The 23,177-nt window shown below is 50.5% G+C and overlaps 1 protein-coding gene across 2 annotated transcripts in view; it reads left to right on the plus strand.

Moving 5' to 3' along the window:
* KLHL29 (kelch like family member 29) overlaps positions 1-23,177 on the plus strand; it is a 322,618-nt gene that overhangs the window by 174,886 nt on the left and 124,555 nt on the right. The gene's annotated exons all lie outside the window — the stretch shown is intronic.

Here is a 23,177-nt window from a genome sequence, read left to right on the forward strand (position 1 = left end):
CAAGGGCTCAGTGGGCCTTCTAAGGGCTGGTCCAAGGCTGCTGGTCCAAGGCTGTGGGACCTTTCTGCAGAGGACCCAGGACTTATCCCCACAGCTGACCTCAGGGATGTCAGCTCCAGGTCATTCCCATTTCTTTTAGAAGAGGCGGCTCCAGCCTTGGGAATGGCAACAGAGGCCAGCCTGTGTTGCTGAACGGAATGTGGAAAACAGTGTTGCCACAGCTCTTGCTTGGCCTTGGGCTGAGCTGGTCCCCAGTCGTGCTGGCTGCTCAGAGCCCCTCAGGCAGCCTGAGTCCTGGAGGGACGGGCCCCTGGCCATGGCTGTGGCAGGAAGCCCATTGGTCCCTATCCTGCTTCCTCAGCGAGCAGGGGCTATGCAGGCTGCCTTTGCCTCTGCTGGCCATTCAGAGTCGTCTCCCAGGAGCCCCCTTGGGGCGGTGTGCACGTACGCTCGTGTATGTGCAAGGATGTGTATGTGTGCATGCATGTGTGTGTGCACATGTGGGTGTGTCTAGGCTTTTCTTTTCCTGCTTTCAGAAAAGTTGCCAGAGAAGTTAAAGGCAGGGAGCCCCAGCCCGGCCATTGTGAGGTGGCTGTGGCACTGGAAAGCCGCACTCCAGGTGTGCTGCGCCTTTGTCTTCTGGTTTTCAAAACTCCCTTTCAGCCCTGCTTCCCATTAATAACTGTGAGTGCTGCTGGCCGCAGAGCCCGGTGGAGGCCGAGACAATGGAGCTATTGGAGGCTGGCTCGGAGCGCACTGACATCTTGCTGCAGTGCCTTATTGATTTTATTTTCCTGTTATGAAAACACTACCCCACTGAGGCGGGGAGGGAAAGAATGTTGGACAGGGGAGAGGAGATGGAGGATTATTTGGGCATGCTGCCCCCAGGCCAGCCAAACACATTCCTCCCCTGGGCGCCAGCCCAAGCGCTGGTCTGACTCGGTGACCTCTGCCCAGTAGGGCCAGCCGCTAGCCCCGCTGGCCACATCTGGCAGGTGCTCTGCAGGGCCAGCTGTTGGCCATATGGAGAATGGCAGCCACTGGAACTGACTGCTCGGGGCTCCAGGTGGGAGAGAGAGGCTGGGCCCAGAGGCCCTCTTGAAGACGTCTGTCCTTTTAAGGATGCATGTGTTTTTTGGGATGGTGTCGGGCTGCTCTGGGGGATGAAGTGGAGGGGCTCGGTGCTGGGGCTCCCCTCCAGGGCTGTGCTGTCCACAGAGCTCCCCCTTTGCTCCAGAGTGGTTTGATAGTCACCATCCTTGACTGGCCTGACCCCAAACCACAGCCACATGAGAGGAAAGGAACCCAGCCACAGACAGAAAACAACAGCTGGGGCAGGGACTGGGCAGGGTGGCCAGGAAGGGGAGAGGGGCCGAAAGTTCATGCCTGTGAGGACAGCCCGCTCCTTGGCGTGTCACAACAGAGGAACTGAATTCTGCCTCCAGCCCAGCCTCTTTCTTGCAGGGGCTTGTTTGATTCCCCGGATTACGCCCCGGTCCCTTGGTGCCCAGGAGCACTGGGTTGGGGGAGGGAGGACAGCAGTACTGGCTTCCCAGGCACCCCTGGCACATTTGGGCCACAGTGCCTTCCTGCCGTTCTAGCCTGGCTCCTGCCTGCCCAGAGGCCTGTCCTCTAGCCTATGTATTTGACCCCGTGCCAAGACCATGTCAATTCATGGGCAGGCCCAGGCCCAGGTATTTGCAGTTTCCCTGGTCAACAATGTGGGTCTTTACTGAGCAGGCCAGGGCTGGCTGGCTCTTGTCCTCGGGGAGCTCATGGCTCCTTGTGTATAACAAATCTGTGGCCTGGACAGTGTGACCAAATGACCCAAGAATGTCTCTCCCCCTGAAGTTATTGGCAGGGGAAGCTTAGTGCAGTGGATAGGGCCAGACTTTGGAGACAGACTGCCTGGATTTGAATTCCATTCTACCGCTTGCTATCTGAGTGACCCTGGACAGGTTACCTGACCTCTCTGGGCCTCACTTCTGTAAAATGGGAAGAGGTCATTGTACTTGCGAGCAGAGTTGCTGTGAGGACTGTGTGGGTTAAAACCTGTGTGAAGTGCTCAGAACAAGCAGAACCTGGCATGTGGTAAGTCGAGACCTGTATCGGTGCTGACCTCTTCCTATCACCATTGTTACTGTCATCCAGGTGAGGCCTATGGGATGAGATTCTACCCCCTTAGGGAAAGGTGTTCATGTCCTTTTTTTTCTTGTCTTCAGTAGAGACAGGGTTTCACCATGTTGTCCAGGCTGGTCTTGAACTCCTGTCCTCAAGTGATCCACCCACCTTGGCCTCCCAAAGTGCTGGGATTATACACGTGAGCCACCATGCCCAGCCTGAAAGGTGTTCATTTCTAACCTCACCAAGAGGAAAAGGCAGGTCTTCAGAAAAGACACAGCAGCCAGGCCCCAAGAAAGCAAGGAAAGGAAAGGGCATCTCAAACCTACTCCTTGGCTGGGATTCCAGATGCTCTGTAGGCAGGAGGGAGCTGCGGGGAAGAGGCCATCTAGTGAACTCCAGACTGAGACTGATACAGCCAGGTGACTGAGGGAAGGGAGTTTAAAGCTTTTTTTCAGCTCTGGGGCCCTTTCCTCTAAGGAAAGCCTATTGTGGAAACAGAGCTGAAACCGCACTCCAGGGGATGGTGGGGTGGGTAGGCGAGGTCGGCCGGGTGGAAGCCAGGAGCAGAGCTGTGTCCCAGCTTGCCAGAGTGTGGGGACAGCTGCTGGAATGTATACACCGGGTTTCCTGGGTGAAAGGTCTAGAGCCACATGCGGGCCAGAGCCACACTCGGAAACGCAGCATCTGTCCCTGAGGAAGGTGACTGGGGGACTAGTGTCAGTACTGTCAGGCCTTAGTGTCCCCTCTTGGCTGGGCAGGGCGCAGGGTGAACATCACGATGTGCCCTGGGGGCTGAAGCATCCCATGCCATCACCCTCCCCACCCAGCCCTGTGGGCCTGGTCACCTTCCCAGGCAGGGGCCGGCTTCTGCCAGGCTCTCTGGGTGGGGAGGCTGGCTGTGCTCCCAGCGGCTGGCTGATGAGGTGATGACAATTCTTTCCATCACTGCTACTTCAGGCCTGAATTGATTTTTCTACTTCTTCATTTGTCTGTGGCCTAAAGATTCCTCGCGTGTCTTGAAGAAAGGCCAGTTGGACAAGCAGACTCCTGGGCTGCTGAAGTGCAGGGAGGGTCTGGTGGACTCACCCTAGCCCCCCAACACACACTCATGGCTCAGACCAATCAATGGCCTCCCCAGGTCACAAGTTCCAAGAGCCTAAGAGGAGCAGAGTGACCACGTCCTCCAGCCCCTCATTCTACAGGTCACAGTAGTGAGGTCCAAAGAAAATGTGGCCTGCCGAGGTCACCCAGTGAGTTAGAATCAGAACCAGCCTGGGCCAGCTCCTCTTCCCACTCCAGGCTGCCTGGCAGAATGCATTCACCATGGTAACCATGATTGCAGCATTGTTATGGTAACTTTTCCATCCGCTCATCCACCCAGCTGATAGCAAGAGATTTCAGGCCAGAAAGTGGGCACATTTACCTCTGTGGTATAGGTGAGAAAATTTAAGCCAAAGGTTATGTCGACTCAGCATTTCACCACTGCTGAGAGCTTCAAGCTTTTGAGTCTGACAGTACTGGGACTGAATCCTAGCTCCGCCACTTAGAAGCTGAGTATGTCTCTGAACCTCAGTTTCTTTGTCTCTAAGAATTGGGAATAATCATAGTATCCTCCTCATGGGGATGATGTGAGAGCTGGTTAAATTAATATGCATAGAAAAGCTTAAAACACTACCTACCATGTGGTAAGCACTTGATAAAAGTTAATTTTAGAAAGTTAAACCATTGACTGGGTCTACCCAGTTATCCATACATTTGCGGGGAAACCTGTCCCCTGCTGGTGGTTGGTGCTGGGAGGCTGAAGAAAGATGCATTGGCCTGTCCCCATCCCCTGTCTGATGCGGCACGAGGTCATGCTGAGAAACCGGCATGGCATCCCGTCCCTGGCCCACCACTGTGTGTCTGGTCTGTAGATGGTCTGGACCGCAGGGGCAGGGTGCTCCCGAGAAGCAGAACTGCAACTCCACTGCCAGACCTGTTTGTGGGCCTGAAGGGAAGCCCCAATGCCCCACAGTCGCTGCTGCATGAAATTTAAATTATTCTCAGCAAACCTGGTTGACAGATGAAACAGAAAAGGGACGGCTTCATAAAATGCAATTTTGTTCGTGAAAGAATGGACTCTGCAGAATCCTGGCTGATGTCTTTGTGAAATGTACTGGGGGCTTTTTTTCCTTGTGGTCAGGAGCACTCATGCTGAAACATTCCCATCGTCCCTCAGAGCTAAGCCCTTGAAAATAAATCTAGCTGGGAAGCAGAGGGACTTCGCCTGTGTCGGAGGCCCGAGGAGAACTGAAAGGGGCCGTGAAATCTGCGGGCTTCATCGTCAACACTCAAACACCCGGGTTTTGACATTTATGAGCATTTAGGGCTGTCAGGGTGGATATGTATCATCATAGAGACAACGCTGGAGATGATATCTTCCCCATGCACTCCAGCTTCTCTGGAGGAATGCTCCCCTTGAGGGAGAGGATCTGGGATTTCTGTGGGGATCATGTGAGTGACCGCAGGGCCAATGTGGCAGCCCCTCCTGTTGTGTGCTTCTGGGGCCCATGAATGAAGAGAGGATGCTTGTGCACAGAACTCTCATTCCTCTTGTATTCACATTGAAGATCGAAGGCTGCCTTGCCGAGTGGGCTCAGTTAGGAGAATCATTCAAGCCCCTTTCGCCATGAATTTCCAGACTGCAAGTGATTTTATCCAAAGACTGTTGCTTTCTCCATGAACAAGAGTTGTGATTTGCCTTGTGATAAATTATCAGGGAACAATAATGCATTGTGAGATAACACAACCTGTGCACTTTAGTACTGAGCTCATGGATTTTGCCTGTACCTTAAGTTGCAGTTACAGTTTGATTGTGTATTCATTGACTTAAAACCTACCTGTCAGTCACAAAGTGTGTACAAAATTGAAAAATGTCATGATTTCCAAAGCACCCATTTCAAAGCTTGCAGTTTGGGCTGAGTGGTCCGAACTTAAATTTCTGATTAAGGAGGCAAAAAGAGGGAGGAAGATGTATTTTGCCACATTTGTAAGAGACAAGCCTTAGTCTGGGCAAAAAAAGTCCATACATGGATTTCAAAATAAAGATATCCAAAGACTGCATTGACTGGAGCCAGTTGTGTGTGTAAGTTAGCTTTTGCTGCTTGATAATACCCCCAAAACCTGGTGTTTTAAAGCCATAACAGTTCTGTGGTTTGACTGGTCAGCACTGGTCTGGGCTGGCTCAGCTGATCTCTGCTGGGCTGTCTCATTTATCTGTGGTCTGCTGTAGATTGGCTAGTGGCTGGATGATCAGGGATGGTCTCACACATCTGTGGTTGGCCAACTGTTGGCCAAGGTGCCTCAGTCCTTTGTGGCCTGTCATCCTCCATCCAGCTATCTCAGGCTCATTCACACGGTGGTCTTAGGGGACCAAGAGCAGCAAGAGAGCAAGGTTAATGCACAGATGTTTTTCTAACCTCTTCCTGGGGCATGTTTGCTAAAATCTCATTGGCCAAAGCAGGAGGCATGGCCAAGCCAGATTCAAGGAGTGGGCAAAGAGACCCCGCTTCTTGATGGGAAATACCGCAACACCACATTGCAAAGGGACAGGCATCTAAAGTTGGAAAGAATTGTGATCATTTTTGCAATCTACCCATGGAGTGTTCCCGGCATGTTTGTTTAGGCACAGTCATTCACCCTTCAGTTCTGGCCAAGGCTGGCATGCCTCAGGCAGAAAGGATTACTCTCTCACATGGCCTGGTATAGATGTGGGACACTTAGGACCCACGCACATCTATCTACTCAAAGAACTGGCTAATGAGGTTGAAAAGAAGACACGTGGCAAGGATTATGCTGCTAGGGAATGAACTGTCCAGTTGGCTCTCAGGGGACCTCGCAGGTACACTGACCTTGGCTTCTAAGTTCAGAAGTACCAATGCTTGATCCTGTCACTGCTCCCGGGTTGGTGGGACTGGAACACTGCTGTCCCCAGGACATGCACAAAGACAGATAGATGCTAACCTATTGATTTGGAATTTAAAAATCACCCCAAGGAGGCCACCTTCATGGACTTTGACCAGAGGCTTTCTCCCTGTGAAAATCTACTTGGGAAAACAAATTCTGGTAGGGAGACTTCCTAATGAGTCTGAAATCAGGAAAGGGAGCCTGTTGCATGATGCAGTATTCATTAACCACAGATTCGGACAGCCCAGTGCCTGTTTCTCCCTAATAGGATAAATCCTGTGCAGTTCCCCAAAAGCCCTTAGAAGGACCTCTTCTTAAATTAAATTAGGTTTTCTGCAAAGAGCATCACTCAAGATGAACATAAATCTACTTCTTATTCAGTTCTAATGGTTTTCTCTGTTTTGTTTAATTACTCATGTTGCAATTAAACAATTTTTTTTCCCTTGAGGAAGGACAGTATTTTAGCTACATTATGGGTTAAATAGGCTTTGGAGAACTAGCCTGGGAGTCTCATCACCATTTATAACATTTTTTTTTATAGGGAAAGTATGTTCTAAAATCTAAACAGCCAAATTACAAATGAACTTTCAGAACGCAACCCATTTGTTAACTAGGAACTGTCTGTAATGCTAAAAATAACTTGGGGAAATAAACATAAAAAGGAGAGCTTAATGCATCTCAGTATCATTTATCTACCATCAGCCCCTACACAGTTAGTTTAATTTCATTGAGGGAACGTCCTCCAAACCCAGACTGACCCTATCTCTGTTCTTCTTACTTTCATGGTACAGCCAGCCAGACTGGCCTGAGACTTCCAAAAGTGCAATGCCATGGGGAAGAGGCATTGTGGAAGTCTCTGCAGAGAAGAGCTGATGTAACTTAATGGATTACCAATCAGTTTCAACACTCCGTTTGTTGCCCTAAAAGGAAGGTTTAGGAGAATTCCGTGTACTGCTCTGGCTGCAGTCTCAACTAGTCGTGGCATATTAATTTGCATTGTGAATCTGCCTCTCTAGAACCCGTAGGCAAGAAACCTCATTTTCCTCTGGTAAATAAAGAGCCCTGAGAATTGAGCAGAGTGAGTGGGCCAGGCATCTGTATGCACTCAGAGACTGCTGTCACACGCCTTTCCTATTGATGGCAGCAAAATTCTGCATGCCCAGCTTCCCCTCCTCTGCTTCCCGGAAAAGGTGGGTGAATACTTTGTACCCTTCTGGCACTGTGAAAAGGAGTCCTGGGAGCTGGGGAATGGTGCGAGCTATACGTCTCAATAGCAGAGGGCCAGTTGTCCGCACCTCTGTCCCTTGACTTAAATTGTTGGCTGCTGTTCCCTGCAGTCCCTTAAGAAAACACCCCTCAGCCACCCACGGGGCCACCCTTGCTAGACCTGCTCCCCAAGGCTCAAGTGTCAAGGTTAGATTTGTGGTTCTCTGTCCCCCACTCCTGCCTTCCTTTGCCGTTAGAGGGCCACACAGTTTCCCCCTGGCCCCGCAACCCCAGGCTGCCAGCAGGTAGGGCTCTTGCCCGGCCCAGATGGAGCTGTGGATGGATAGAGAAAGTCACTCACATTCCACGTTCTTATTTTTTTTCACACCTGGAGGGGTGGAGACTCAAAACCCACCTGGGCCCCCCTTGTCTAAGGCAGTTGGCTAGGGTAGGGAATGGGGGGATCCTGTTGGGGTATCCCGGTGGCTCATGCTTTCAGATTTGATTGCTTTATTTTAAAAACATGGATTTGAATGACCGAGAGTCACCTGGGGCAGAAAGGACAAACCTTTGAGTCCAGCTTCATGGATGGCCAGATCCATCCCGAGCATCCTGAACTCGTTCTCTTCCCACTGGCCGTGAGGTCAGGTCCTCCCAGTGTGACGCTTCTCTCCTTTGTCCAGAGTGGATCTGCCCAGCTCTCCCAGCATTCGGGCCAGCCCTGGGCCATGGCTTTGGTGTCTCTGTGATTATCTTTGCAATTCTAGAACAGCACTGGCCTTGAGGTTGCCCTCAGGAGGCTTCTCTGGCATGACAAAGGGACTCAGTATAGGACAGCCTCTTTACGAAAACACACCCAGTCGAGGGCCAGACTGATGGTGAACACGACCCAGATTCTTCACCTACTACTTAAAGTGTCCCTAGTTCAGGTTAGAAGTGGCCCTCAGGCTGGAGGGTGGCAGGGGATGGAGGTAGGAATGGGGGCATGGGCTGAGCCTGCCTGGTGAGTTGGTTGTGCCAGCTGCAGGCAGAGCTGGAGAATGAGCCAGGCCTGACAAAGTGACCTCGTGGTCTGTAATGGGCATTGCTGCCCATTTGTCCGACATTCATTTTCTCTCGTTCTCCCTTCCCAGTGGAACCCCCATTCTGCTCAGGTATCCACCACCTCGCATGCTCAAAGAAAAGTGAATCCCAGCCCCTGGTGAGAATATGATTCTGGCCAGGCATGGTGATGGCGCTTCCCCTCCCCGTCGTTAGTTTAGGAAAGGGTCATGTGAGGCAGTTCTGGAATAGAATATGAGGGTAATCCCGCCTGGGGTTTCTGGAAAAGGTTTCCTTGCTTTTAAGGAAGAGTCACAAGAAAAAAAGTCATCCTTCGCCCTCCAGACATTGTCATGACTGGAATATGGTGCCTTGAACTGCTGTAACCTTCCCGCTACAAGCCTGAGGATGAAGCCAGCACATGAGCAGAGAGAAAGCAAGAGGAGAAAACATGAGGAGAAAACAGGAGAGTTCCAGATATACAAGAGAGTTCTCACATGAGGAGAAAACAAGAGAGTTCCAGATGTACCAAACCAGAGCCCTGGTTGCTCTGGGCTTCTTGTTGTGTGAGCCAATACATTTTCTAGTTGTGTGAAAAAGAAATAAAAAACAACCGCCTCCATTGCACAGACGGCTCCCAAGCGACAGCCATGGGTGCCTCCTCTCTCTCCTAGACCTCACCAGGCGTGTCGGTTTGCTAAAAGCAGCTGCAGTGACCTTCGTGAGTACCCTCTCCTATTACTCATTCATCCCAGCACTCGCTGCTGCATACAGGGTTGCTGCTATCTGTTGCTTCCCTGAATGTCAATACCAGGACACAGCTTACTATCGCCACACTCCTATGTGTCAGTGGGTCTGTGTTTCTGTCTGAGGGAAATCCACTAACACACTGGTACGTGAGCCAGGAGGTCACTGGAGAGCGTCACCCCACCACCCACTTTAGCCACCCTGAAATTCCCAAACATATGAAGATCTCTCATGCCCCAGGGCCTTTGCACCTGCCACTCCATCTTCCTAGCATTGTCATTTCCTCTCTTTCCTGCCCAGAAAAAGTTCACCCTACAACTGAGAACCTAAAGGTTACCACCCCCTGTGATGGGGAAACATTTTTTGCTATTATTTCTCTTGTTCCTATAACACTTTTGTTTACGTTCCTATTATAATACCTCAATATTATGTGAAACTTACCCATTTATTTATTTGTCTCCTTATGAGGCAGCGAACTCTGTAAAAATCAGCGGCTCATGATGCCCAGTCTATAGAGGCTCTCAGTATGTGTTGGAGGACAGAATGAATGGATTAATGTACATGAATATTTATTAATGTATTTAACCACTGTTGTTGAGTTAGGGAAGTCGAATCCTTTGACATCATCTCAACTTGCCTACTAACTGAGAGAAGATAGTGGAGCAGCCTCCAAAAACAGTAATTTCTGTGCGTGCCATGATGAGGATGATGAAGACGTAACCCCGTGGTGAGCTAGCATGAAGCCCTCATGGGTTCATAGTTGGGGCCTGAGCCCGGATGATAAAGCTGTGTTGGGGGCGCAGATTTTACATCATCGGGGCTTTTGCTGTAGTTACTGTGCCCTTCCCATCTCTCGTAGAGCATTTGGAGTCACAGTATCACAACCCTTTCCTTCAAATATTTGCATCTTCTCAAGGTTTTACTCTGACTTTCCTGTAATCCTCTGCAGCTTTTTGCATTTATTTATTTTATTTAAGGCACTCATCTAGTAATTACTTTGTTGTAGGCACTGTTGTAAGTACTTTACCAATGTGAACTTTTTTAATCCTCATTATAACCCTCCGAGTAATTATTATTAGCACCACTTCAGAGATGAGAAAGACTAAGAAACTTGCCCCAGATCACTCAGCAGAGTGGGATTCATCACCTAGAGCTGCTCTGGGTAGGCCCAGCCCAGGACAACCCTGGTGAAATTGGTTGGATGAGCAGCTGGATGCATACAGCTTCAAGGCACATCCTTCCCCAGTGCTGGTGACACCACCTGAAGGTGCAACCACACACTCCCCACAGGAACAGTTTTGCTCGTAACGGTTTGAAACAACCAACAAATGTCAGGACCAAAAGGCACAAGGATTGCATGGTCGAGCCCCAGACCTCATAGACAGCCAGCTGCAGTCCTCTCCCTTTTGTCTGATCAGGCGACCTTTTTTCCTTAACAGCCAGGTGGGGTGGTACAGATAGCACTCACGTGCAGGATGCTTGGGCCTTAGAGCTCTGGCTTCTCTTTCTTTCTGAGGGTTTCTTGTTTTGCCCCCAAGACGTAGTGCATGGCCAGTGTTTGCGCTCCAGTCCCCGCTTTCAGAGGCGTTGGCCCAGTTCCGTCGCAGAAGGGCAGTCACAGCCATCAAGACCGCCCGCAGGTGTTGCTGGGCAGGCCTTGAATATATCCAAGCTCAGGAAAGCAGCTGCCTCTCGCTGGTCCCTCAGTCGTTCTTGGTGGATTTGAACCTGGGCTGGGAATGGGAGGTACAGCAGAATCATTGGCAGGACGTTTGTGTATGTCGGGGGCAGGGCAGCCACAATTTGCCGCTGTCTTCCCTGTGAGCTCAGCACCACTTTGGAGGAGGAGAGGGAAGAAGGAAAAGGTCACTGTGGTTATGGCTTTTGTCTCAAGCCCTGTTTCCATGAGATCTTTCCTGGGATGGGGAAGGAGAGACCCTATTTGAGGAGGCTGCTCAGAGTGATGAAAAGCACCCTAGGCTGGGGTCAGGAGGTGGCAGTCAGGACCCATGTTCATACTTGACCGACTGAGTGACTTTAAGGTGCAACGCCGAAGCTCTCTGAGACTGTTTCCATATCTATAAGCTGTGCACAAGAATGTCCACCTCACCGGGCTGTTGTGGGGTCTAAGTGAAACAGCTGGGTGAAAGCGCTTTATTAAAATAAATGCCCTGGTTCGTGGAGACAAAAGGTAGATTAGAGGTTACCAGGGGCTAGTGTGGAGGGAAGGGACAGGGAGTTTTTGCTTAACGGGTAGAGTTTCTGTTTGGGATGATGCAAAAGCTTTGGAAATAGTGGTGACAGTCACATGGCACTGCGACTGCAGTGAATGCCACTAAACTGTAGGCTTGAAAATGGGGAAAATGGCAAATTTTATGTTAGCACATTTTGCCACAGTGAAAAAAAGAAAACTCAAACCTAAAGAATAATGAATGAATGAATACCCACCATGGGAAGAGAGAAGCAATGTCTGAGCATAAATTCAGGGACAGCTGATGCACCATGCCATTTCCTTGATGAAGAGAAATAGGGGTGTCGGTCACAGGCAGCAGAATGGAAGCCCATCAGATGACGGGTCTTCACGCAGACCAGCGTGTGCTTGACTGAATATGAGGAAGGGCTCTTGAGGAATGGGCGGGAGGTGGCCCAGCCCCCAGGGAAGGTTCCTGGGAAAATGTGGGGTCGGCATGACTGAGGATCCCCATCAGGACTCACCAGGTAACCTGATCTGGGTAGAAAAGCTCTCCACTCTCCCATTTGCTCCTCCCCCAACAGCAGCAGCTCCGCAGGCTCAGAGCTACCCGGCCACAGGGTTACTGCCAAGCACAGTGGGCAGGCCCTTAAGAAAGAGAGTTATGGTGGACACCAGAGCTGTGGAGGAGCATCTTTGTGGTCCATTTCTCTAGCATCCCAGAAAGCGGGGCCGAAGGTGAGGTCTCAGCTATGCGTATTCAGAGGCAGGTTATATGTCTCACTAGCATCAAGCCCACCAGAGCCCAGCTCTGGGCTTGAAATATGCACCTGGCACAAGTGTGCGCTTTAACCCTGTGTACTCAGCAACCTTTCTAAGAAGCAAGTCTGGACTGCCAGCCAGCCAGGACCTGAGATGTGTCCTTGGGGTTGCTGCCAGCATTATCATTGTCATTGTCACCATCACTGACATTTACTGAGTGCTCACTGGGAGCCAGCCACTGCTGCAAGTGTTTTTGCCTGTGAACCCTCTCCACTCTCACAATTGCATGAGGTTGGGGCCATAACTATCCTCATTAAATAACCTCGGGAGGTGGTATCATGTCTAGGGTCACAGAGCCCCAGAACCGGGTTCACGGCCTCTTTATGATGCTGCCGGTAACGTGGAGACACAGGCCTGCCTCAGGGCAGAAACAGCCCCTGCTTTGAAGATGAGTCTGATCCTGAGAAGAAAGTGACAGAGGAGGAGAGAGAGAGGGGAAAAGATGCAGGCCCCAGCAGCTCACCCACCGGAGCTCCAGAACCTGCCCACTCCACCCAGCCCAGGAACCTCCACCCAGCCAGTTGCTCAGAGCCTGGCAGATAGAGTCCCTGGTGGACGCCAGAGCCATGGAAAGGCATGTTTGTGGTCAATTCCTCTCGCACCCCCAAGAGCTGGGCTGAAAGTGAAGCCTCAGCTATACCGCGTCACCATCGCCTCTTCCATTGTAAATATGCTGAGAGGACTGGGCGCGGTGGCTCATGCCTGTAGTCCCAGCACCTTGGGAGGCCGAGGCGGGTGGATCACCTGAGGTCAGGAGTTGGAGACCAGCCTGACCAACATAGTGAAACCCTGTCTCTAGTAAAAATTAGCTGGGCGTGGTGGTGGGCACCTGTACTCTCAGCTGCTTGGGAGGCTGAGGCAGGAGAATTGCTTGAACCCAGGAGGCGGAGGTTGCCGTGAGCCAAGATAGCGCCATTGTGCTCCAGCCTGGGCAACAGAGCAAGACTCTATCTCAAAAAAAAAAAAAAACAACAACAAAAACCAGAAATATGCTGAGCGTGTAAGTTTTATTCTTCCACAATATTAGGCTGAGGAGATGATATTGAGCAAAATATATTATACCCATAACTCATATTAATGGGAATTCAATAGTGGCAACTTGTCATCTGCTGAGATTAGAAGGGAATATTATGAATATTGCGTTATAATGGCGTTAAAAAGGCGTTATGAATTAGGTTCTATGTACCACATCGGGTGCCTTGTAAATAACTGAGGAAGAAACTGGTACTTGGAATTTGGGGTTATCCATTTTTGAGACCCCAGCAGTTCCCTCACCGAGCTGATGGGGCCCCATTGATCTGGCCACTCACTGGGCCACAGGGGAAGTCTGCACCTGTCATGAGCAATGGCTTTGTAAAATGAGCACCGAGCAGAAATGAGTAACCGCCGCGTCCAGCAACGGACTGTGCGTTTTTCCTCCAAAATCTTCCCAAGTCCAGATATTCTGTGTCTCTCGCCTTCAGTCGCTAGAACTCTGGTGGCATCTGAGTTGGCAGCAGCCTCGCCACCACCACTCACACCCGCCTCTGGCCCCCTCAGTGGCAAAGACTTGAGCCTTGATATACCCACGGTCAGACAGTCAGGCACCAGCGTCTTTGTCCCTGGTGGAAGAGCCAGGGTGTCCGGCCACCACCCATCTTCAGGTGGGCTTTTCTGTCCTGCTCTTCTGTCCTGAAGGACTCCACCACCTGCTGGCTGTGCCTCCAGATCCTCAAGGCCCCAGGATGGAAGGCAGCCAGGAGCTTCACAGGCGGCTCCACTGTAGTGCGTTTTCTTTAGTTCAGAACTGGTATCTCCACATGGTCCCATGAAAGATCAGTAGGAGCCGGTGCAGTGGCTCACGCCTATAATCCCAGCACTTTGGGAGGCCAAGGTGGGCGGATCACCTGAGGTTAGGAGTTCAAGACCAGCCTGGCCAACATGGTGAAACCCCCATCTCTACTAAAAATACACAAATTAGCTGGGCATGTTGGCATGAGTCTTTAATCTCAGCTCCTCGGGAGGCTGAGGCAGGAGAATTGCTTGAACCAAGGAGGCGGAGGTTGCAGTGAGCTGAGATCGCTCCATTGCACTCCAGCCTGGGCAACAGAGCAAGACTTTGTCTAAAAGAAGGGGGGCGGGCATGCGCAGTGGCTCACACCTGTAATCCCAGCACTTTGGGAGGCCGAGGCAGGTGGATCGCCTATGATCAGGAGTTCAAGACCAGCCTGGCAAACATGGCAAAACCCCCATCTCTACTAAAAATACAAAAATTAGCTGGGTGTGGTGGTGGGCGCCTGTAATCCCAGCTACTCTGGAGGCTGAGGCAAGAGAATTGCTTGAACCTGGGAAGCAGAGGTTGCAATGAGCCAAGATCGCGCCATTGCACTCCAGCCTGGGCGACTAGGCGAAACTTCATCTCAACAAAAAAAAAAGAAAAGAAAAGAAAAGAAAGATCAGTAGGACTTCCTGGCTAGTCAGGTCTGTCATTTAGTTATCAAAGCCCAGAACTTGGCTTGGAGCAGGGGAGTGGCTGCCTCCAAGGAAAATCTGAAAGGAGAGTAGGGGAGGAGCAGGCAGACGCTCATCCTGTCTCTCTTCGGAATGCCCTTGAGATCTGACCCTGTGCCATGGAGGGACTCCAGGAGCAGAAGAAAGCTTCCTGTGACGGTGGCCGACCCTGTGGGCCATTCTGAAGCCACTGAGCATCGGTAAATGATGTGATTCCTCCCTGTCATTGGGGTGTTGTTTGTCCCTGGATTTTCAGTTTGACTTCTGTCCTATGGCATGCCTGAGGGTGCCAAGAGACAGGAAGAAGCTGCTGTGGTTTGAGAGGCAGTCAGGGCCAAGAGGTTTCTTTGCCTGCAGGTGAAACCGTCAGTCGCTTAGCCAACCACATTAATCCTAGCTGGGATACCACTGCACGCCAGCAACATAAGTTCTTAACATACCTCTTGGCCTGCACAGCGATGGGATTAGGAGCCCAGACTCTAGATTCAGACTACCCAAGGTTGCATCCGGACTCTCCCACTTTCTCTGTGACCTTAGCAAGTTGCTTACCCTCTCAGAACATTGGTTTCCTCTTCTATAAAATGAGATCATAATACTATCCATTTCATTGGGTCGTGGGGAAGATTAAATGAGTTAATGATACAAAGCACTTACATCAGTGTCTGCATCCAGAACAGACTCCGTAAGTGTGATCCGTTATTATTACCCTGGTCTTCATTGGGTGACCTCCTCCTCTCTGCCTGTCTCTTTCCCTCCAGAGTGAAGGTCCTTCAGACAAAAGACCCGTCCTCTTAGGTTCCGCATTGCTGGCACCTCCCGTTTGCCTGTTAGGTGCTCAGTAAATATGTGTTGAATAATCAAGTTGAATTGTGGGTAGAAGGGGTAGTCATGGAAATCCACTCGCTTTACTGAAAAATAGCTGTGCACTTTTGAAAATTATATTTCTTTTCCACGGTCGTATATTCTCATTTCAGAGGAGCCCTGTGGCTGCCTCTCGTCCTTTGTGTGGCAGGCATCTCGGCGACAGTGCTCAACAGTCTACAGATCAATTAGGCATGTATTGGCATGCATGTAGCACCTCGCTAATTAAAGGAATCCCGAAGTCAGGCATTTTGCAGAGCACTTGCTGTGCCTGCATGAAATGGGAAATCATCACCTCTGTCTGATGTTCTCAAACCCAGCACCGTGCCCCCGGTAGTCCTGGGCTCTGGCTCCCGTTCTGTTTGTTGGTGGTTGTAGTTATGGTTGTTTTTGTTGTCATTGTTCTTTTGTTTTGTTTTTTAAGCCATTTGTGGAGGGCCAGGCCCTGTGCCAAGAGCTTTATATGTTTTGTCTCCATTCTTAAAGCAACCCCATGTGGTAAGTCTATAGTTCTGCCCATTTACACAGAAGGAAACTCAGTTTTGAAAAGCCTGAGAACTTGCTCCATGTGCTAGCTCATACGTGGTATTACAGAAATGGGGCTTGAACTCAGACCTTTTTTACTTTGAAGCCTATGACTCTGACTCGCAATTCCTTTCCCCAGATGTCTGCCCTTAGGTATCTGCCCGAACCTCAAATATTAAATTCCCAGAACAGAGCTTCCCATCCTCAGCCTCAGAGCTGTGCCTTCTTCTGCACGCCTGGCTCAGGGCTCAGGCTTCCCGCCCACCCAACAGGTGCGGCCACATGGCTTTTCCCTCCCTCGCCGTCCTCATTACTGCCCATCAGTGAGCCGAGGTCCACCTTCGGAGATTTCTGGAATCCATCCTTTTCCCTCCAGTCCCCACTCCACTGCCATAGTCCAGGCCCATCATATCTCACTTGGGACAGAGATGACCTCTCCTAGCTTCCTGCCTCCAATCTGCCCACTCTGTCACATCCATTCTTTTTTTTATTTTTTTGAAACAGAGTCTCGCTCTGTTGCCCAGGCTGGAGTGCAGTGGCACCATCTCGGATCACTGCGAGCTCCGCCTCCCGGGTTCACACCGTTCTCCTGCCTCAGCCTCCCGAGTAGCTGGGACTACAGGCACCCACCACCACGCCCGGCTAATTTTTTGTGTTTTTAGTAGAGACGGGGTTTCACCGAGTTGGGCAGAATGGTCTCAATCTCCTGACCCTGTGATCTGCCCGCCTCGGCCTCCCAAAGTGCTGGGATTACAGGCGTGAGCCACTATGCCCGGCCCATCCTTTTTTTTCAAGTTTGCAGTTACTCCATATTTGCCCTGAAGGAAAAGTGGCTTAAGACCCTTGGCAATCCCACCTCTTCCGGCTTTACCAAGCCTCATCTGTCACCTCTGCACCCCCACCCCCGCTGGGTCTTACATTTCAGCCAGACAGCTGCATGCCCCAACCCTGACGCAGGTGAGTTCAGCTGGCGCATGTGTGAGTGACTCCTGGTCGTGTGTCAGGCAGAACACAAATCAGAAAGAACACTGTCCTTAAAGACAGGCAGCCTCGGGTTCATTCCACTGGTAAGCTGCTTAACCATTGTGTGGCCTCATTTTCCTCATCTATAAAATGGAGATAATAACAGTACTACCTTAAAAGAAATTCCACATAAAAAATCTAGCCCAGGCCGGGAGTGGTGGCTCACACCTGTAATCCCAGCACTCTGGGAGGCCGAGGCGGGCGGATCACAAGGTCAGGAGATCAAGACCATCCTGTCTAACACAGTGAAACCTGGTCTCTACTAAAAATACAAAAAAAATTAACCAGGCATGGTGGCAGGCGCCTGTAGTCCCAGCTACTCGGGAGGCCAAGGCAGGAGAATGGCGTGAACCCAGGAGGCAGAGCTTGCAGTGAGCTGAAATCACGCCACTGCACTCCAGCCTGGGCGACAGAGTGAGACTCCGTCTCAAAAAACAAACAAACAAAAAAAATATAGCCCATTAGGCTGGGCGCAGTGGCTCACACCTGTAATCTCAGTGCTTTGGGAGACCAAGGCAGGCAGATCATGAGGTCAGGAGATCGAGACCATTCTGGCCAACATGGTGAAACCTCGTCTCTACTAAAAATACAAAAAATTAGCTTGGCGTGGTGGCACGCACCTGTAGTGCCAGCTACTCGGGAGGCTGAGGTGGGAGGATTGCTTGAACCCAGGAGGCGGAGGTTGCAGTGAGCCGAGATCGTGCCATTGCACTCCAGCCTGGTGACAGAGCAACACTCCATCTCAAAAAAAAAAAAAAAAAAAAAAAAAAAATTCTAGCCCATTACTAAGCAAACGATAAGTGTCCAATAAATGCTGATGATCGTAGTGAAATACAAATTTTGTCTTAAGAATAAATTCCTGGAGGCTCATTTTTTTTTTTTAAGAAATGGACTCACATCCGAGAAAATAAGGAGTGTAGCATTTAAACAATGACATCTTGCTGATTTCTCCATGTTCTTCTGAGGAAGTCAGACACCCCTTGCACCGTGGCACAGCTCGAGTACACTGCGGCATCTCCATGTATATGATTGGTCCTCCCTTCTGGTCCCCACTCCCCACCCTGCCTTCCTTCCCACCATTCTGAACATCACATGGATTCTCTTTCATGTATTCATTCAACAAACACTCATGCTTTGTTAACTTAGGAGGTTCTGTGGCTCAGCTGGTTGAGGATTAACTTATGGGAAGGCAGCTTCCCTAATGTCAATGACTCCACCTGTGATACAGGGTGCGCTGAGTCCCAGGCAGTGACTCCCGATCCACCGTCCACTGTGGCCACACACACCTGGTACTGCATTGTGCTGGGGCTTTTTAAAAACTTTTAGGCTGGAGGCAGTGGCTCACGCCTATAATCCCAGCACTTTGGGAGGCCAAGGTGGGCGGATCACCTGAGGTCAGGACTTTGAGATCAGCCTGCCTAACATGGTGAAACCCCATCTCTACTAAAAATACAAAAAAAATTAGCCAGGCGTGGTGGTGCGTACCTGTAATCCCAGGTAGTTTGGAGGCTGAGGCAGGAGAATCGCTTGAACCTGGGAGGTGGAGGTTGCAGTGAGCCGAGACCACGCCATTGCACTCCAGCAACAAGAATGAAACTCTGCCTCAAAAAAATAAAAATAAAAAATAAAAAAACATTTATTTGAGGTTCAGGGCTCATTGTGCCATTTTTAAGTGCTGGTGTTCACCTTCCAAGCTCCACCTTTGAAAAACTCTCCCACAAGACATCCACTCATCTAGTGGGTTGCATTCTGATTACCCGGAGGGTAGCTTGTCCTCCAGCCTTCTCCATCCAAGTCCAACCCTCTGGCTGCTCCAGCTTTGTGGCCTCAGACGCCATGCCAGGGTCTAGGAGCAAAGGCAGTGCTCAGGGGCAAAACAGCTCCTATCAGCCTCACGCCTGTAGTGACTCCCAGCGCCAACAGTTTTCTCATCAGGGCAGGCCACAAAATGAAGAAGAAAAATCTTTTTCGGCCGGGCGCGGTGGCTCAAGCCTGTAATCCCAGCACTTTGGGAGGCCGAGACGGGCGGATCACGAGGTCAGGAGATCGAGACCATGCTGGCTAACACGGTGAAACCCCGTCTCTACTAAAAAATACAAAAAATTAGCCGGGCGAGGTGGCGGGCGCCTGTGGTCCCAGCTACTCGGGAGGCTGAGGCGGGAGAATGGTGTGAACCCAGGAGGCGGAGCTTGCAGTGAGCTGAGATCCGGCCACTGCACTCCAGTCTGGGCGACAGAGCGAGACTCCGTCTCAAAAAAAAAAAAAAAAAAGAAAAATCTTTTTCGAATGGAAAAATAAGGCTGCTGCTGTGTTATGGTGGTGTGCTTTATGGTTTTCAAACATTTTAATTAGTTTCATTTTTTAATATAAATGCACCCTGATGTTTTGTGCAGGAAGGGCTCCGTTCTTAAAATCTCAGAAATAAAGTAGGAAAATGACAGATTGGCTATTAAAGCGTCACACTCAGATGTGTTATTATTATTATTGTTATTTAACATTTCTGAATGCCAACACTGAGCCAGGAGTGGGGGTGGAGGATGGGGGTGCTGAGAAGATCTGGAGACCCTATGACTCAGGGTGGTGGTGTCAGGGGTCCCCGGGGGCTTGGCGGTTGCTTTCTCAGCCACCTGAGATTGTCCTGCCCCTCCAGGAACTTCACAAGATGCCAGTCATCTGGTTTATAGGCTGAAGAGACAACTGGGTGGCCTAGGCTTTGTCTTCCAACCCTGTTCTTGGCTTACCTGTGAGCTTGCTACAATTTCCCAGTTCCACTCCCCATCACATCCAGGTAGGGATTTAAGCTATATTTTAGGGTGGTAAGGTGGGCCATTTCTAAAGGAACCCATCTCTTCTTGAAAACATTCAAATTGATGAGAAAGCAGAATTTTACTTTCAGGGCACTCACCATGTAGTAGGTTAAATAGTGCCCCACCCCCAGCCAAATACATGTCCACCCAGCATCTCTAAATGTGACCTTGTGTGGAAATAGGGTCTTTGCAGAGGTGACTAAGGTAAGGCTCAAGATGAGGCCATCTAGATTGGGGTGGGCCCTAAATCCAATGACGAATGTCTATATAAGAGAACAGAGGGAGATTTGACAACACAGAGAAGGCCACGTGAAGACGGAGCAAAGAGGAATGATGCCACCACAAAGCAAGGAATGCCTGGAGCCACCAGAACAGGAAGAGGCAAAGGACCCTCCCCTGGAGCGTCCAGAGGGGCTGTGGCCCTGCTGACAGCTTCACTTCAGACTTCAGACCTCCAGAACGGTGTGAAGGGACCTTTCTGTCCTGTAAACCACCCACTGTGTGGTCGTTTGTCGCCGCAGCCCCAGAAGAATCATACATCCCGTGGACACCCCATGGAAGTGTCTCTTCCTAGCATCTCCTTCAAGAAGGCCCATCTGAGTGGGGCTGGATTTTTGCAGAAGATGCTCTTGATGCTGTGAGTTTAATCCAGGAGCAGCGGGCTGACCTGCTGACCTCGTCTCTGCTGGGTTGAAATGAAACTCCATCACACCTTCTTCCTCGGTGTCGAAAAATGTTTCTACAAGCTTCCTAATGACCACCTGCCTGCTTCCTATAACATATGGACTCCAATTTGGAAAAGTTTCAAAGGGCAATTAAAGCGAGAAGCTCTGGTACTCCCACATCCCTCTCAGAAGGGAAGGCGCTGGGTGCGTCGTTTACGTGCAGTGGTGTCTCCAAGGAGGGGCAGACACGTGAGTGGGATCAGACGCTCAATGTGGCCTCCATTTAAAAGGAGCCGACATCGGGACTCTTATGTAGCTGGAGTAAGAAAATGGAAACAGACGTGCTGTACTGGTTCTTCCCCTCGCAGAAAGCTCTTGATCAGACTCAGAGAGCATCAGGGAAATACTTTAAATCAAAAAACCACATAAGCCAAATAAAAGCTCTGAGGCCCAACCACTCCCCTCTTCTCACAGACTTTAATTCAGAAGAAAATTCTCTTTGCTGCCATCTCTGCTCCTCTTTATCTCACTGTAATTGAAAGGAGAAAAAGTGGGCAGATTCATGGACTGGGACACTCCTTCCTGTTAAGGTCTGTGCTTTGATTGTGTTGTTGCCAGCAGGTCATTTTATAGAATTCCGGGAAGGAACGGCTTCCAGTGATCCACGGTGGGCCTTCTAGAAACAGAAGGCCTCCACAGACCCACACACCTGCCTGGAGGAAACTGAACCCAAATGTCAGCCAAGGCTTATGGGCCTATTTTAGAAGACAAGCGATCCCCAGGCAGGCTCCAGCCGGCCTCCTGGGTCTGCGCCGTGTTCTTCTCCAGCTGCTCCCCTGGGCCTGGGTATGAAATTAGATGGCAGCCCACTGTTTACCCAGCTGTTGCTGGTGCCCAGAGCCCATACCAGGGCAGGCGGCAGTGCTGCTCAAAGGATATTTGTTCTTTAACCGACCAGGGATTGGGGGCAGAGCTGTGTACCCTGCTCCTGGAAACAGGCACCCTCCTCCCAGCTTCGCCCTCTGGGGATTAGAACGGCAGAAACTCTGAGACTCGGGAGGATCCAAATTTGGAAAGTGTTGGCTCTGCCCAGCGGTGTTCGTGCTGGTAATTTACGTCTTGGAAGTGATTTAATAACTTGAGTTTAATTTCTTTGGAGAAACATGGCAACAGCCTGAGCTCGTCACGTCCCTCCAAGCCTTTGGCGACATTGTAATCCCAAACTGGCAGTGCTGGAGAAAGTGCCTAGACTTACTCTGGGCACAGAGGCTGGGGCAGGGGGGCGGCGCCCATGAGGGACAGAGGAAGTCAAGGGGTACAGCACTTGGTCTAGGAAGTTTTATTCAGCCTTTATTTTATTTTATTTTATTTATTATTGTTTCTTGTTTTGAGACAGAGTCTTGCTATGTTGCCCAGGCCGGAGTGCAATGGCACGATTTCGGCTCTCTGCAACCTCCGCCTCCAGGGTTCAAGTGATTCTCCCGCATCAGCCTCCTAACTGGGATTACAGGTGCATGCCACCACACCTGGCTAATTTTTGTATTTTTAGTAGAGACGGGGTTTCACCACATTGGCCAGGCTGGTCTCAAACACCTGATCTCAGGTGATCCACCTGCCTCAGCCTCCCGAAGTGCTGGGATTACAGGTATGAGCCACTGCAGCCAGCCTACTCAGCCTTTAAAACAAGGAGATTATGCAGAAAACACAGACGGTAGCACCAGACCCCAAGAGCAGGAAACGGCCGTCAGAGCGGGTACACACCCGAGTGGGCTGAATGATCAGGCTCCGTCGGCCTAATCTGCAAGTGACTGCTCCCCAAGAAACCACGCCTGTAAAGGTTAGGGCAGCTCTCCCACGTGCTCGGCAACATGGCAGCTGAAATCGGTATAAGAAAGGAGATGGATTACAGGAGGAGGAATCCGTTACTGAAAGATTCTTGGAGTCTAGCGTCGATAGCTGCAGCTCACTGCTAACTGGGAGATTTATGTGACAAGATTATCGATGGTATTAAGACATTTAGAAGAGAGGATTATACCTACTCCTGGGTCAGTTCTGTGCCACCAGGCCCTGTTCTGGCCAGCGTGTTAACAGATGGACTGCCGGCTGCACGAAGGTGAAGCTAAACATTTGCACAGTCACGAGAAGAGGGGAGGCTCAGATGATGAGTTCATTGCTGGGTGGCTAAGTTCAAATCCAAGGGAAGGATCTGGTTTTGGGTCTCTGCCAAATCCTAGGAAAGCTCTATTTTCACCTCCTTTTCTGTTCCCCAAGCTCCCCATCACCATGCCCACCCGTGCCAGCCTGCCCGGATTTTTGGCTTGGTGAACTCCCTCACCAAGGGGAGGGGACCCGTATGTAACTAGAAGCAGGAGGGTGGTGTCAGAGGCTCTGAGGGGTGATAGGAAGGAAACAGTGCCAAGCCCACCAGCCACTCTCCCAGAAATGAACTTCTAAGCAATAGCAGACTCTCCTCCAGAGAAGGAGAAACACTTTATTCGCTTTACCACCAGGGAGAGTTTAAAATTAGACCAGGCAAAGCTCAGGAGGTTATGCCGTTGGGAGCAGTTCTGGTGGCCTTTGGAAGGGTTGGCTGGGATGTGGCTGATGGGCTTTTTTCATTCCCGATGTTTAAGCCTAGCCTGGAGCCAGGACTATGCAGAACAAGAGCATGCAGAAGGCCTCTGGGGAGGCTTAACTATCTAGGGACACCCCTCAGCCCTGTCTCAGGAA

This window comes from Papio anubis, chromosome 14, assembly GCF_008728515.1.
Source record: "Papio anubis isolate 15944 chromosome 14, Panubis1.0, whole genome shotgun sequence".
NCBI classification, from domain to species: Eukaryota; Metazoa; Chordata; class Mammalia; order Primates; family Cercopithecidae; genus Papio; species Papio anubis.